Source organism: Equus przewalskii, chromosome X (genome assembly GCF_037783145.1).
Source record: "Equus przewalskii isolate Varuska chromosome X, EquPr2, whole genome shotgun sequence".
Lineage (NCBI taxonomy): Eukaryota > Metazoa > Chordata > Mammalia > Perissodactyla > Equidae > Equus > Equus przewalskii.
In genome coordinates, this window is record NC_091863.1 from 54,825,475 (window position 1) to 54,838,121 (window position 12,647).

Below are 12,647 nucleotides of genomic sequence, written 5' to 3' on the forward strand. Positions count from 1 at the left end.
AAAGCTGGAGGCATCACAATCCCTGACTTCAAAGCATACTACAAAGCTACAGTAATCAAAACAGCATGGCACTGGTACAAAAACAGGTGCACAGATCAATGGAACAGAATTGAAAGCCCAGAAATAAAACCACACATCTATGGACAGCTAATCTTCGACAAAGGAGCTGAGGGCCTACAACGGAGAAAAGAAAGTCTCTTCAACAAATGGTGCTGGGAAAACTGGACAGCCACATGTAAAAGAATGAAAATCGACCATTCTTTTTCACCATTCACAAAAATAAACTCAAAATGGATCAAAGACCTAAAGATTAGGCCTGAAACAATAAGTCTTCTAGAAGAGAATATAGGCAGTACACTCTTGGACATCAGTTTCAAAACAATCTTTTCAGACACCATAACTCCTCAGACGAGGGAAACAATAGAAAGAATAAACAAATGGGACTTCATCAGACTAAAGAGCTTCTTCAAGGCAAGGGAAAACAGGATTGAAACAAAAAAACAGCCCACTAATTGGGAAAAAATATTTACAAGTTATTTATCTGACAAAGGGTTAATCTCCATAATATGTAAAGAACTCACACAGCTCAACAATGAAAAATCAAACAACCCGATCAAAAACTGGGCAGGGGACATGAACAGACATTTCTCTAAAGAAGATAGACGGATGGCCAATAGACACATGAAAAGATGCTCATCATCACTAATCATCAGGGAAATGCAAATCAAAACTACACTAAGATATCATCTTACACCTGTTAGAATGGCAAAAATATCCAAAACCAAGAGTGACAAACGTTGGAGAGGTTGTGGAGAAAAAGGAACCCTCATACACTGCTGGTGGGAATGCAAACTGGTGCAGCCACTGTGGAAAACAGTATGGAGATTTCTCAAAAAGTTAAAAATAGAAATACCTTATGACCCAGCCATCCCACTACTGGGTATCTATCCTCAGAACCTGAAATCAACAATTCCCAAAGTCCCATGCACCCCTATGTTCATCGCAGCATTATTTACAATAGCCAAGATGTGGAAGCAACCTAAGTGCCCATCAACTGATGACTGGATAAAGAAGATATGGTATATGTATACAATGGAATACTACTCAGCCATAGAAAAGGATAAAATCGTCCCATTCACAACAACATGGATGGACCTTGAGGGTATTATGTTAAGTGAAATAAGCCAGACAGAGAAAGACGAGCTCTGTATGACTCCACTCATAGGTGGAAGTTAAACATAGAGACAAAGAAAACTGATTGGTGGTTACCAGGGGAATGGGGGTGCGGGGGGACAGCACAAAGGGTGAAGTGGTGTACCTACAACATGACTAACAATAATGTACAACTGAAATCTCACAAGTTTGTAAACTATCATAATCTTAAAAAAAAGAAAAAAAAAAACTTGACATTTCAAAAGAAAAAAACTGGGGCTGGCCCGGTGGCACAGCAGTTAAGTTTGCACATTCCACTTCTCGGCGGCCCGGGGTTCACCAGTTCGAAACCCGGGTGCAGACATGGCACTGCTTCACAAAAGCCGTGCTGTGGTAGGCGTCCCACATATAAAGTAGAGGAAGATGGGCATGGATGTTAGCTCAGGGCCAGTCTTCCTCAGCAAAAAGAGGAGGATTGGCAGTAGTTAGCTCAGGGCTAATCTTCCTGAAAAAAAAGACAAAAAGAAAACAAAAAAAGTCCAGGGCCAGATAACTTCCTTGGTGAACTTTACCAAACATTCAAAGAAGACTAAATACCTATCCTTCTCAAACTCTTCCAAAAAATTGAAGAGAAGGAGATGCTTCCTAACTCATTCTATGAGGCCAACATTACCTTGATACCAAAACCAGACAAGGACAACACAAAAAAAGAAAACTACAGGTCAATATCACTGATGAACATCCATGCAAAAATCATCAACAAAATACTAGCAAATCAAATACAACAACACATTAAAAAGATCACACACCATGATCAAGTGGGGTTTATTCCAGGGATGCAGGGATGGTTCAACATCCACAAATCAATCAACGTGTTATACTACATTAACAAAATGAAGAATAAAAATCACGTGATCATCTCAATAGATGCAGAGAAAGCATTTAACAAGATATAGCATCTAATTTTGATAAAAACTCTGAATAAAATGGGTACAGAAGGAAAGTACCTCAACATAATAAAGGCCATTTACGACAAACCCAAAGCTAACATCATACTCAACAGTGAAAAACTGAAAGCCATCCCTCTAAGAACAGGAACACGACAAGGATGCCCACTTTTGTCAATCTTATTTAACATAGTATTGGGAGTCCTAGCAAGAACAATCAGGCAAGAAAAAGAAATAAAAAGAATCCAAATTGGAAAGGAAGAAGCGAAACTGTCATTATAGGCAGATTACATGATTTTTATATATAGAGAGCCATAAAGCATCCACCAAAAAACTTTTAGAAATAATAAATGAATATAGTAAAGTTGCAAGGTACAAAATCAACATACAAAAATCAGTTGCGTTTCTATACACTAACAATGAAGTATCAAGAGAAATTAAGAATACAATCCCATCTACAATTGCAACAAAATGAATAAAATACATAGGAATAAATATAACCAAAGAAGTGAAAGACCTGTACACTGAAAACTATAAAACATCGTTGAAGGAAATTGAAGAAGATACCAAGAAATGGAAAGATATTCTGCGCTCTTGGACTAGAAGAATTAACATAGCTAAAATGTCCATACTTCCTAAAGCAATCTACAGATTCAATGAAATCCCTATCAGGGTTCCAATGACATTTTTCACAGAAATAGAAGAATTCCAAAATTTATATGGAACAACAAAAGACCCCAAATAGCCAAAGCAATCTTGAGAAAAAAGAACAAAGCTGGAGGTATCACACTCCCTGATTTCAACATATACTAAAAAGCTATAGTAATCACAACAGCATGGTACTGGCACAAAAACAGACACACAGATCAATGGAACAGAATCAAGAGGCCAGAAATAAACCCACACATCTATGGACAGCTAATTTTCGACAAGGGAGCTAAGAACATACAATGGAGAAAGGAAAGTCTCTTCAACAAACAGTGTTGGGAAAACTGGACAGTCACATGCAAAAGAACAAAAGTAGACCAGTACCTTACACCATACACAAAAATTAACTGAAAATCGATTGAAGACTTGAATGTAAGACCTGAAACCATAAAACTTCTGGAAGAAAACAGAGGCAGTATGCTCTTTGACATCGGCCTTAGCAGCATATTTTCAAATAGTACGTCTGACCAGGCAAGGGAAACAATGGAAAAAATAAACAAATAGTATTATATCAAACTAAAAAGCTTCTACACAGCAAAGGCAACCATCAACAAAATGAAAAGACAACCTATCAATTGGGAGAAGACATTTGCAAACCATATATCTGATAGGGGTTAATATCCAAAATATATAAAGAACTCATACATCTCAACAACAACAAAAAAACCAAATCAAAAAATGGGCAAAAGATATGAACAGACATTTTTCCAAAGAATATATACAGATCACCAACAGGCACATGAAAAGATGTTCAACATCACTAATCATTTGGGAAATACAAATCAAAACTACAATGAGATATCACTTCACACCTGTCAGGATGGCTATAATTAAAAAGACCAGAAACAAGTGTTGGAGAAGATGTGAAGAAAAGGGAACTCTCATACACTGCTGGGGGGAATGCAAAGTGGTGTAGCCACTATGGAAAACAGTATGCAGATTCCTCAAAAAATTAAGAAAAGAACTACCATATGATCCAGCCATTCTACTGCTGGGTATTTATCCCAAGAACATGAAAACATGAATGCATAAAGATTTATGCACCCTGTGTTCGTTGCAGCCTTATTCACAATAGCTAAGACATGGAAACAACCTATGTGCCCATCAAGGGATGAACAGATAAAGACATAGATACAGAGATTAGATTGGTGGTTACCAGAGGGGAAGGGAGGAGGGAGGAGGGCAAAAAAGGTGGTGACTGGGCACATGTGTATGATGATGGATGGTAATTAGTCTTTGGGTAGTGAACAGGATATAGTCTACACTAAAATCGAAATATAATGATGTACACCTGATATTTATATAATATTATAAACCAATGTTACCTCAATAAAAAAAATTGGTATAACTGTACAAAATTGTCAAACACAACCATTTCAGGACTCTGGATGTAGACCAAAATGAAACAAGAAATTAAGAAGTGTCTAAGAGGGGCCAGCTCTGTGGCCGAGTGGTTAAGTTCGCGCACTCTGCTGCAGCGGCCCAGGGTTTGGATCCTGGGCACGGACACGGCACCACTCATCAGGCTACGTTGAGGCAGCGTCCCACATCCCACAACTAGAAGGACCTGCAACTAAGATATACAACTATGTACAGGGGCGTTTGGGAAGATAAAGTAGAAAAAAAAAAAAAGGAAGATTGGCAACAGTTGTTAGCTCAGGTGCCAATCTTTAAAAAAAAAAAAAGAAGTGTCTAAGAAAACCTATTGAATCTTGTGTAAGAACAGTGGAAGTCCATGGTGTTTTAGCCTGAGGCTGTTCACATCCCCCGACTCCCAGCCCCGTTGGAGCTGATTTTACAAGGGCAGGGCAAAGCAAGCCATAAAAACCAACAACTTGGCTGGTGGAGAGGAATTGCTTGTTTAGGAATAAGCACAAAAAAAAGTCCTATGCCCAGGGGTGTCAAAAACAATAGCAAACTCCTTAGGTCAGGGAACACCAATATCACAGTTACCTGAGGTCACAATACTGGTTGGGGTAAGCAACGGAACAGCAGGCCTGCCAAAAAGTTTAGCAGAGAGACCCAGAAAAGGCATCCCTAGTGGAACTTGAAAAGTTCCCTCATCTCCCTGGTGGTCTAGAAGGCTATGTGTATGTGCAAGGTTGCACTCAAGCTCACAGTAGTGGAAAGGGCCCTAGTTATCTACATTTCCCTGGCTGAATGTGAAGCCTTGCACAGGCACAGAGGAAACATGAGGAGCCCCAGCAAAAAGTAAAAACCAGGGAAGACTTGTAAACTCCCTGAACTTCGAATATGCTTCCCAATCCACACACAATTCCATTAACAAAGTGTGGAAGACCATACTGGCCCAAGGCATTCAAGGATAATCTCTAACAAACCATTGGCTGACCACTAAGCTATCCTGATCTTGGTATGACACCTCGGAAGCAGGCTTATAAATAAAAAGAATTTTTTATAAAACTGAGCAGGAACATCAACAGGCTACACACAGAAGAGGAGACAGGATCCAAAGAATTAGTCCAGGCAAGTCACTAAACAAATAAAAAAAAGAAACAAGACCACAACAACCTCTAGTGGGGTAGAGATAAGAACCTGAGCTTAACCTTTTGAGCAACAGCTGACTGTTTTCCAAAGTGGCTACATCCACTAGGATGGCTATGATCAAAAAGGTGAAAAATAAACAAGTGTTGGCAAGGATATGGAGAAAATTAGAACTCTTATACACTGCTGGTGGGAATGTAAAGTGGTGCGGCTGCTTTGGAAAACAGTGTGACAATTCCTCAAAAGGTTAAAAATAGAGTTACTGTTACCCAACCAGGTTCATTTTGCCGACTGCACGATTATGTCAATCACTAAGATGATGAGTTTTCAAAGAGAAAGGATTTAATCACAAGGCAGCCAAGTGAGGAGGTGGGAGAACCAATCTTAAATCCACCTCCCTGAAAAATAGGGATTAGGGATATTTATGAGATAAGGCGGCAGGGTGCTCTGAAGTGGGAATAGATAATTGGAGGCAAGAAGTGAGGTAATTGATGATCTGTGTAAGCGTAGTCAAATGTCATGGCTCCTCGTAGGACACATGTTCACAAAATGGCAGCATTACCATGATCTGATGGTGGAGTTTTCAGTTCCCTGATGTCAAAGGGTCACTTATAGGTCATTCAGCACAGGCCTGGTTGATGAGTTAGTGGTCTCAACCAGCCTGAACTGGACAAGGAGTCAACTCTCAGTTCCTGAAAAACTTAAGCACCCAGGCATCAGAGATGTTATTTATAGAGTGGGCTTTAGGAATGCATTATCTACCTACTTTTGCAAATAGACAACTAACTGAGTATAGTTAAAGCAAGTTGGCCTCTGGTTTCATTATCTACAATAGGACTCAAAAAGTGGAAACAACCCAAAATGTCCATCAACTAATGAATGGATGAACAAAATATGGTATATTCATACAATAGAATACTATGCAGACATAAAAAGAATGAAGTAAGTACTGATACATGCTACAACATGAATGAACGTTGAAAAAACTATGCTAAGTTTAAAAAAGCCAGACCAAAAGGCCACATATTGTTTGATTCCATTCATACGAAATGTCCAGAGTGAACAAATCCAGAGACAGAAAGTAGATTATTGGTTGCCAGGGGCTGGGAGAAGGGGGAAAATGGGAAGTGACTGCTAACCCATACAGAGTTTCTTTTTGGCATGATGAAAATGTTCTGGAATTAGATAGTAATGATGGTTGCACAACCTCGTGAATATACTAAAAACCACTGAGTTATATACTTTAAAATGGTGAATTTTATGGTATGTGAATTATATCTCAATTAAAAAAGAAAAACTAATGCTAAGTGAAAGCAGCCAAACACAAAAGGCTATATAGATTCCATTGACATGAAATCTCTAGAAAAGGCAAATCTATAGAAACAGAAAGCAGATTAGTGGTTGCCTGTGGCTAGGGATGGGAAAGGGGATTGACCGAAAAAGGGTACAGGAGATTTTACAGTCTGATGAAAATGTTCTAAAATTGGATTGTGATCATGGTTGCACAACTACATACATTTACTAAAAATCATTGAATTGTATACTTTAAATAGGTAAATTTTATGCTATGTAAATTATGCCTCAATAAAACTGTTGTTAAAACAGAAAATATAAATAAACTAAGGTCCCTTAAAGAAGTGGCAGGTCTGGAGCAGGAAATATAAAAGCTTTGTGCCAGAAATCAAGCAAGCCATGAAACCCTATTGAATAGTTTCAGGGGGATATGGGAGGCAACACTCTGGTAAAAGATGGGACAATTTGAGCACTAACAAGAATAATGAATGCAATCAATTGAAACCCATTGAATACATCAAAAAACAAAACACAAGTTCATATTAAAAGAAAACAAACACATACAACCCATTGTACATCATTGAAAGTAAGTAACTAGGGCACCAACTCTTTATTCTGAAAATTGGCAATCAAGTCCAAGATCAAAAGTTAAGCATCTCTCTTGCCTTCCCTGTACAGGTACCCCATACCCCTAGCTGATGTGGGAAAGTTTACTTTCAGAAGAATTCTAGCTAATTAGAGTAGAAGATAAAATTAGGAAATCACCACTTTGAAACTCCTAGTGAAATAGTTAATTCTGCCAATGATCATCAGTGAATGAAAGGTTGATAGGAAACATCATAATGAAGGAATCAGGCTATTACCGTTCATTAAAGGTGGAATAGACATGTGCCTCCAGACATGATTCAAAGTGAATTACACAGCAACCCCTGTGAAATATTCTTGACCAAAAAAGAAAAAAATACAATCACAAAAGAATTAAACATTTACCTTGATAATCATGTACAAACTGTATTTTAGGATACCAAATAGGCCTAGTAGGTAAGGGGAAATTCTTTACAAAAGAATTCCAGCTAATAGATACAGAAGGAATGACAGAACCAGAAAAAAATCACCAGTTTGTAACCCCTTATGAACTGATTCAGATAATGATCATCAACAGATACTAAAAGCAATAGGAGAAAGACAAATGAGGACTTTACAATAGAAGGAGCAAGCTGTCACGAATCTACACTCACGGTTCAATCATAGCATCACTAAAAGGATAACAACCAGACATTGGAATAGCGTGTGTGAAGGTTTGGATTCAAGAGGAAGAGAGCATGGCATTCTCCAAGAATGGAAAACAGAGTTTAGAATGACTGAGATACAGAGTTTGAAATGGGGAGTTTTGATAAATGAAGCTGAAGTCGGAGAAAGATGTAGCGCCTTGTAAGCTACTCAAAGAATTTTGGACTTTCTCTTAAGAGGACTAGGAAGTCACTGAAGCGTTGTGTTTTAGAAAGTGTTCTCTAGCTGTGGCGTAGGGAATGATTTGGAGGTAGGAAAGAATAGGGGCAGGTAGATTAATTAGGAGACAATTGAAATAGTTCAGGTGAGAGGTTATAGTTGTCTGGACCAGGGTAGTGGCAGCAGGAACAGAGAGAAGTATATGGATTCAAAGGATATTTAGAAAATAGACCTGAAAGGATATTGTGGTAGAATAACTAGAGGGAGGACGGTATGAAGGTTTCAGGCTTGGGCAACTGAATTGATGGTGGTGCCATTCACTCTCTAAAGAACACAAGAGGAGGAACAGGTTTAGATAGAGAGGGGAAGAATGAGCTCAGTATGGGAAATGGTGAATTTGAGATGCCTATCCACATAGGCAGGTGGATACACAGGGTCTGAGGCTCAGGAAAGAGGACTGGGTTGGAGATACATTTGTGTGAAGTGAGTGTATAGTAAGCAGTTGAAGCCACGAGAATGGATAAGATTAGCCCAATAAAAAAACAACAAAACACAACACATGTCCCCATAGCCCATATCTTCCACTCCTAGCAATTCCAGGCCAGTGGCAGAAGAGAAGCCAGATCAGTGAATTGAAGAGTAGGAAGTGAGGGAAAAAAAGGTGAATGAAGGGGAAGAAGGAGAGATGACAGGAACTAAAGGGGAATATGAACTTTTATACCATTCATCCATGTTGTCCAATTAACCCTTTAATTGTCCTAAGTTATAATATATATAGTATTGTCTTCTTCAAGAATGCCTCACATGCATGTCTAGTCTTCCCAGTAAAACTATAAGCTCCTCATGGAGTCTTTAAAAAAATATTTCTTTGGAGAACTGTTCAGTGGTTACTAGGGGAAGGGGGGTGAGGGGAGGGCACAGGGGGTGAAGGGGAGCATTTATATGGTGACAGACAAGAAATAATGTACAACTGAAATTTCAGAATGATGCAAACTATTATGAACTCAATTAAAAAATAAATATTTCTTTGTATTCCCCACTATACGTACAGAAGTCAAAGAGCTGTTTAAGATCAGGAGGCTTAGTTGTTGACTACAAAAGAACGACCTCCTAGGTAAGCAATATCTTTGTGGCATCACAGTGGTCAAGGATATGGTGCTCAGCAAGCCAAATTAGCCAGTTTCACAATTAGCTGGATTATATGCCAATGACTTGATTTACAAAGGGAAACAGATTTATCTCAAGAACCAGGACCAGGTCATCTGTACAGGGCAGTCCCTCTGCGGGGGGAGGGGGGGGGAGGCATATTCAGCAGGCCAGACTATATATTAAAAGTTTGGGGGGCCAGCCCGGTGGTGCAGCGGTTAAGTGCGCACATTCCGCTTTGGCGGCCTGGGGTTCGCCAGTTCGGATCCCGGGTGCGGACATGGCACTGCTTGGCAAGCCATGCTGTGGTAGGCATCCCACATATAAAGCAGAGGAAGATGGGCACGGATGTTAGCTCAGGGCCAGTCTTCCTCAGCAAAAAGAGGAGGACTGGCAGCAGATGTTAGCTCAGGGCTAATCTTCCTCAAAAAAAAAAAAAGTTTGATTTGTGAGCACGTTTTTAAAACAAAAGGAGTTTATATCCACAAAGGACATATACCCATCAAATATACACATCAAACTATCTTTCTCTACTCAAGATATTTCTATAAAAAGTCTACCTAACCAGAATGGGGGCAAGAGAATTGGTGAAAGAAAACTTATTCTTACCTGTAATGTTTTAATATTTCTTACAAGAAGTATTCACATATTACCTATGTAATTAAAAAAATAACAAAAAGAGTGCCCGGAAAAGGCTAAAGAAACAAAATTTTCTTCCCCTTCCAGGATCCTCACCGTTCCATTCACAGGTCACTCCCTCAGACAGCCAAGTTATCAGGCAGTTAAGTTAGGATTTCTTTGCATTGTTACATTTCATTCTCTTCTCTTCTTCCTGAGACTATACTCTGGTCTTTGATGGAAATGTGAAAAACACCCTCATCTAATTAAAAGAAAACTTAGAAGCTCTCTCTTAGGATAGGTTAATTCTGTAGATGAATGCTTTCAGATAGCTACTTTTATCCATCATATTTAATTTTATTCCATTTTAAGACAATGACTTTTTCCCTTCCTTATTTGCAATTCTGAAAGCACCTTCCTAGAAGGCCGTTTTCCTCCTCTTTAATAAGGTGAATAAGTACTTGCTAACTGAAACGGCAGATTAAAAGAGAAGGGCACACTAATAGGAGGTTTTGTCAGTTAGATTTTGGAAGCTTGAACTAGATGACCCCTAAAATTCCTTAGAGTCGATGAAGATTCTGTGATTAAGGTGGAATAGCCTTGCCTCCCTGAAACATTTCTCTTTTGTCTGGCACCAAGGAGGACACAGACTGAGCCAGACCAGGCCAATTTCCACTCAAGAATAAGTTTGGGAAGGCCCTCCATTTTATAATAAACAAACTTCCCCATGACCTTGAAGCACTGGCCCTATGAGAAAACTAGAAATTGGATCTATTTTGTGTATTGTGACAGGTCTGTTGGCTCAGATTCTACACAACAGCGGCTGAAGGTAGATGAACAGCAGCAACCCTTATTTGATGGATTGATTTCAACATGGGAGAAGGTCTCTAGCCAGGCTGAAAAGATTTGAGCTCCACCCTGCTCTTTTTGATATTTTTAAACACTTACTTGTATGAAGACGTTAATGGCATACTAATTAAATTTGCAGACGATAGGCTGGAAAAGATAGCTAGTACAACTGGATGACATTCCAGATTCAAAATAAGCTTGACAAGCAGGAATAATAGGCTAAATTTTAAAAGCTGAAAAGAAAGAGATTAACTTAAAGACTTATACTAGGTCCTAAAACACAACTGTGCAAGTACCAAATGGATGAACACAGGACCAGAGTGAAAGCCTTAGAGATTTCAACTATAGGCTCAACAAAGTCAACAGAGTGATTGCAGCTGTCAAAAAAGAAAAGAAAAGGTGCTGGTCCCATGGCTGAGTGGTTACGTTCTTGTGTTCTGCTTTTTTTTTCTTTTTCTTAAGGTTATGATAGTTTACAAACTTGTGAGATTTCAGTTGTACATTATTGTTAGTCATGTTGTAGGTACACCACTTCACCCTTTGTGCCCTCCCCCCACACCCCCATTCCCCTGGTAACCACCAATCAGTTTTCTTTGTCTCTATGTTTAAGTGGAGTCATACAGAGTTCGTCTTTCTCTGTCTGGCTTATTTCACTTAACATAATACCCTCAAGGTCCATCCATGTTGTTGTGAATGGGACGATTTTATCCTTTTCTATGGCTGAGTAGTATTCCATTGTATACATATACCATATCTTCTTTATCCAGTCATCAGTTGATGGGCACTTAGGTTGCTTCCACATCTTGGCTATTGTAAATAATGCTGCGATGAACATAGGGGTGCATGGGACTTTGGGAATTGTTGATTTCAGGTTCTGAGGATAGATACCCAGTAGTGGGATGGCTGGGTCATAAGGTATTTCTATTTTTAACTTTTTGAGAAATCTCCATACTGTTTTCCACAGTGGCTGCACCAGTTTGCATTCCCACCAGCAGTGTATGAGGGTTCCTTTTTCTCCACAACCTCTCCAACGTTTGTCACTCTTGGTTTTGGATATTTTTGCCATTCTAACAGGTGTAAGATGATATCTTAGTGTAGTTTTGATTTGCATTTCCCTGATGATTAGTGATGATGAGCATCTTTTCATGTGTCTATTGGCCATCCGTCTATCTTCTTTAGAGAAATGTCTGTTCATGTCCCCTGCCCAGTTTTTGATCGGGTTGTTTGATTTTTCATTGTTGAGCTGTGTGAGTTCTTTACATATTATGGAGATTAACCCTTTGTCAGATAAATAACTTGTAAATATTTTTTCCCAATTAGTGGGCTGTTTTTTTGTTTCAATCCTGTTTTCCCTTGCCTTGAAGAAGCTCTTTAGTCTGATGAAGTCCCATTTGTTTATTCTTTCTATTGTTTCCCTCGTCTGAGGAGTTATGGTGTCTGAAAAGATTGTTTTGAAACTGATGTCAAAGAGTGTACTGCCTATATTCTCTTCTAGAAGACTTATTGTTTCAGGCCTAATCTTTAGGTCTTTGATCCATTTTGAGTTTATTTTTGTGAATGGTGAAAAAGAATGGTCGATTTTCATTCTTTTACATGTGGCTGTCCAGTTTTCCCAGCACCATTTGTTGAAGAGACTTTCTTTTCTCCGTTGTAGGCCCTCAGCTCCTTTGTCGAAGATTAGCTGTCCATAGATGTGTGGTTTTATTTCTGGGCTTTCAATTCTGTTCCATTGATCTGTGCACCTGTTTTTGTACCAGTGCCATGCTGTTTTGATTACTGTAGCTTTGTAGTATGCTTTGAAGTCAGGGATTGTGATGCCTCCAGCTTTGTTCTTCTTTCTCAGGATTGCTTTAGCAGTTCGGGGTCTTTTGTTGCCCCATATGAATTTTAGGATTCTTTGTTCAATTTCTGTAAAGAATGTCGTTGGGATTCTGATTGGGATAGTGGTGAATCTGTGGATTGCTTTAGGTAGTATGGACATTT

General features: G+C 39.0%; 1 protein-coding gene across 2 annotated transcripts in view; it reads right to left on the reverse strand.

Moving 5' to 3' along the window:
- Positions 1-12,647, reverse strand: part of SNX12 (sorting nexin 12) — a 95,382-nt gene that overhangs the window by 54,408 nt on the left and 28,327 nt on the right. The gene's annotated exons all lie outside the window — the stretch shown is intronic.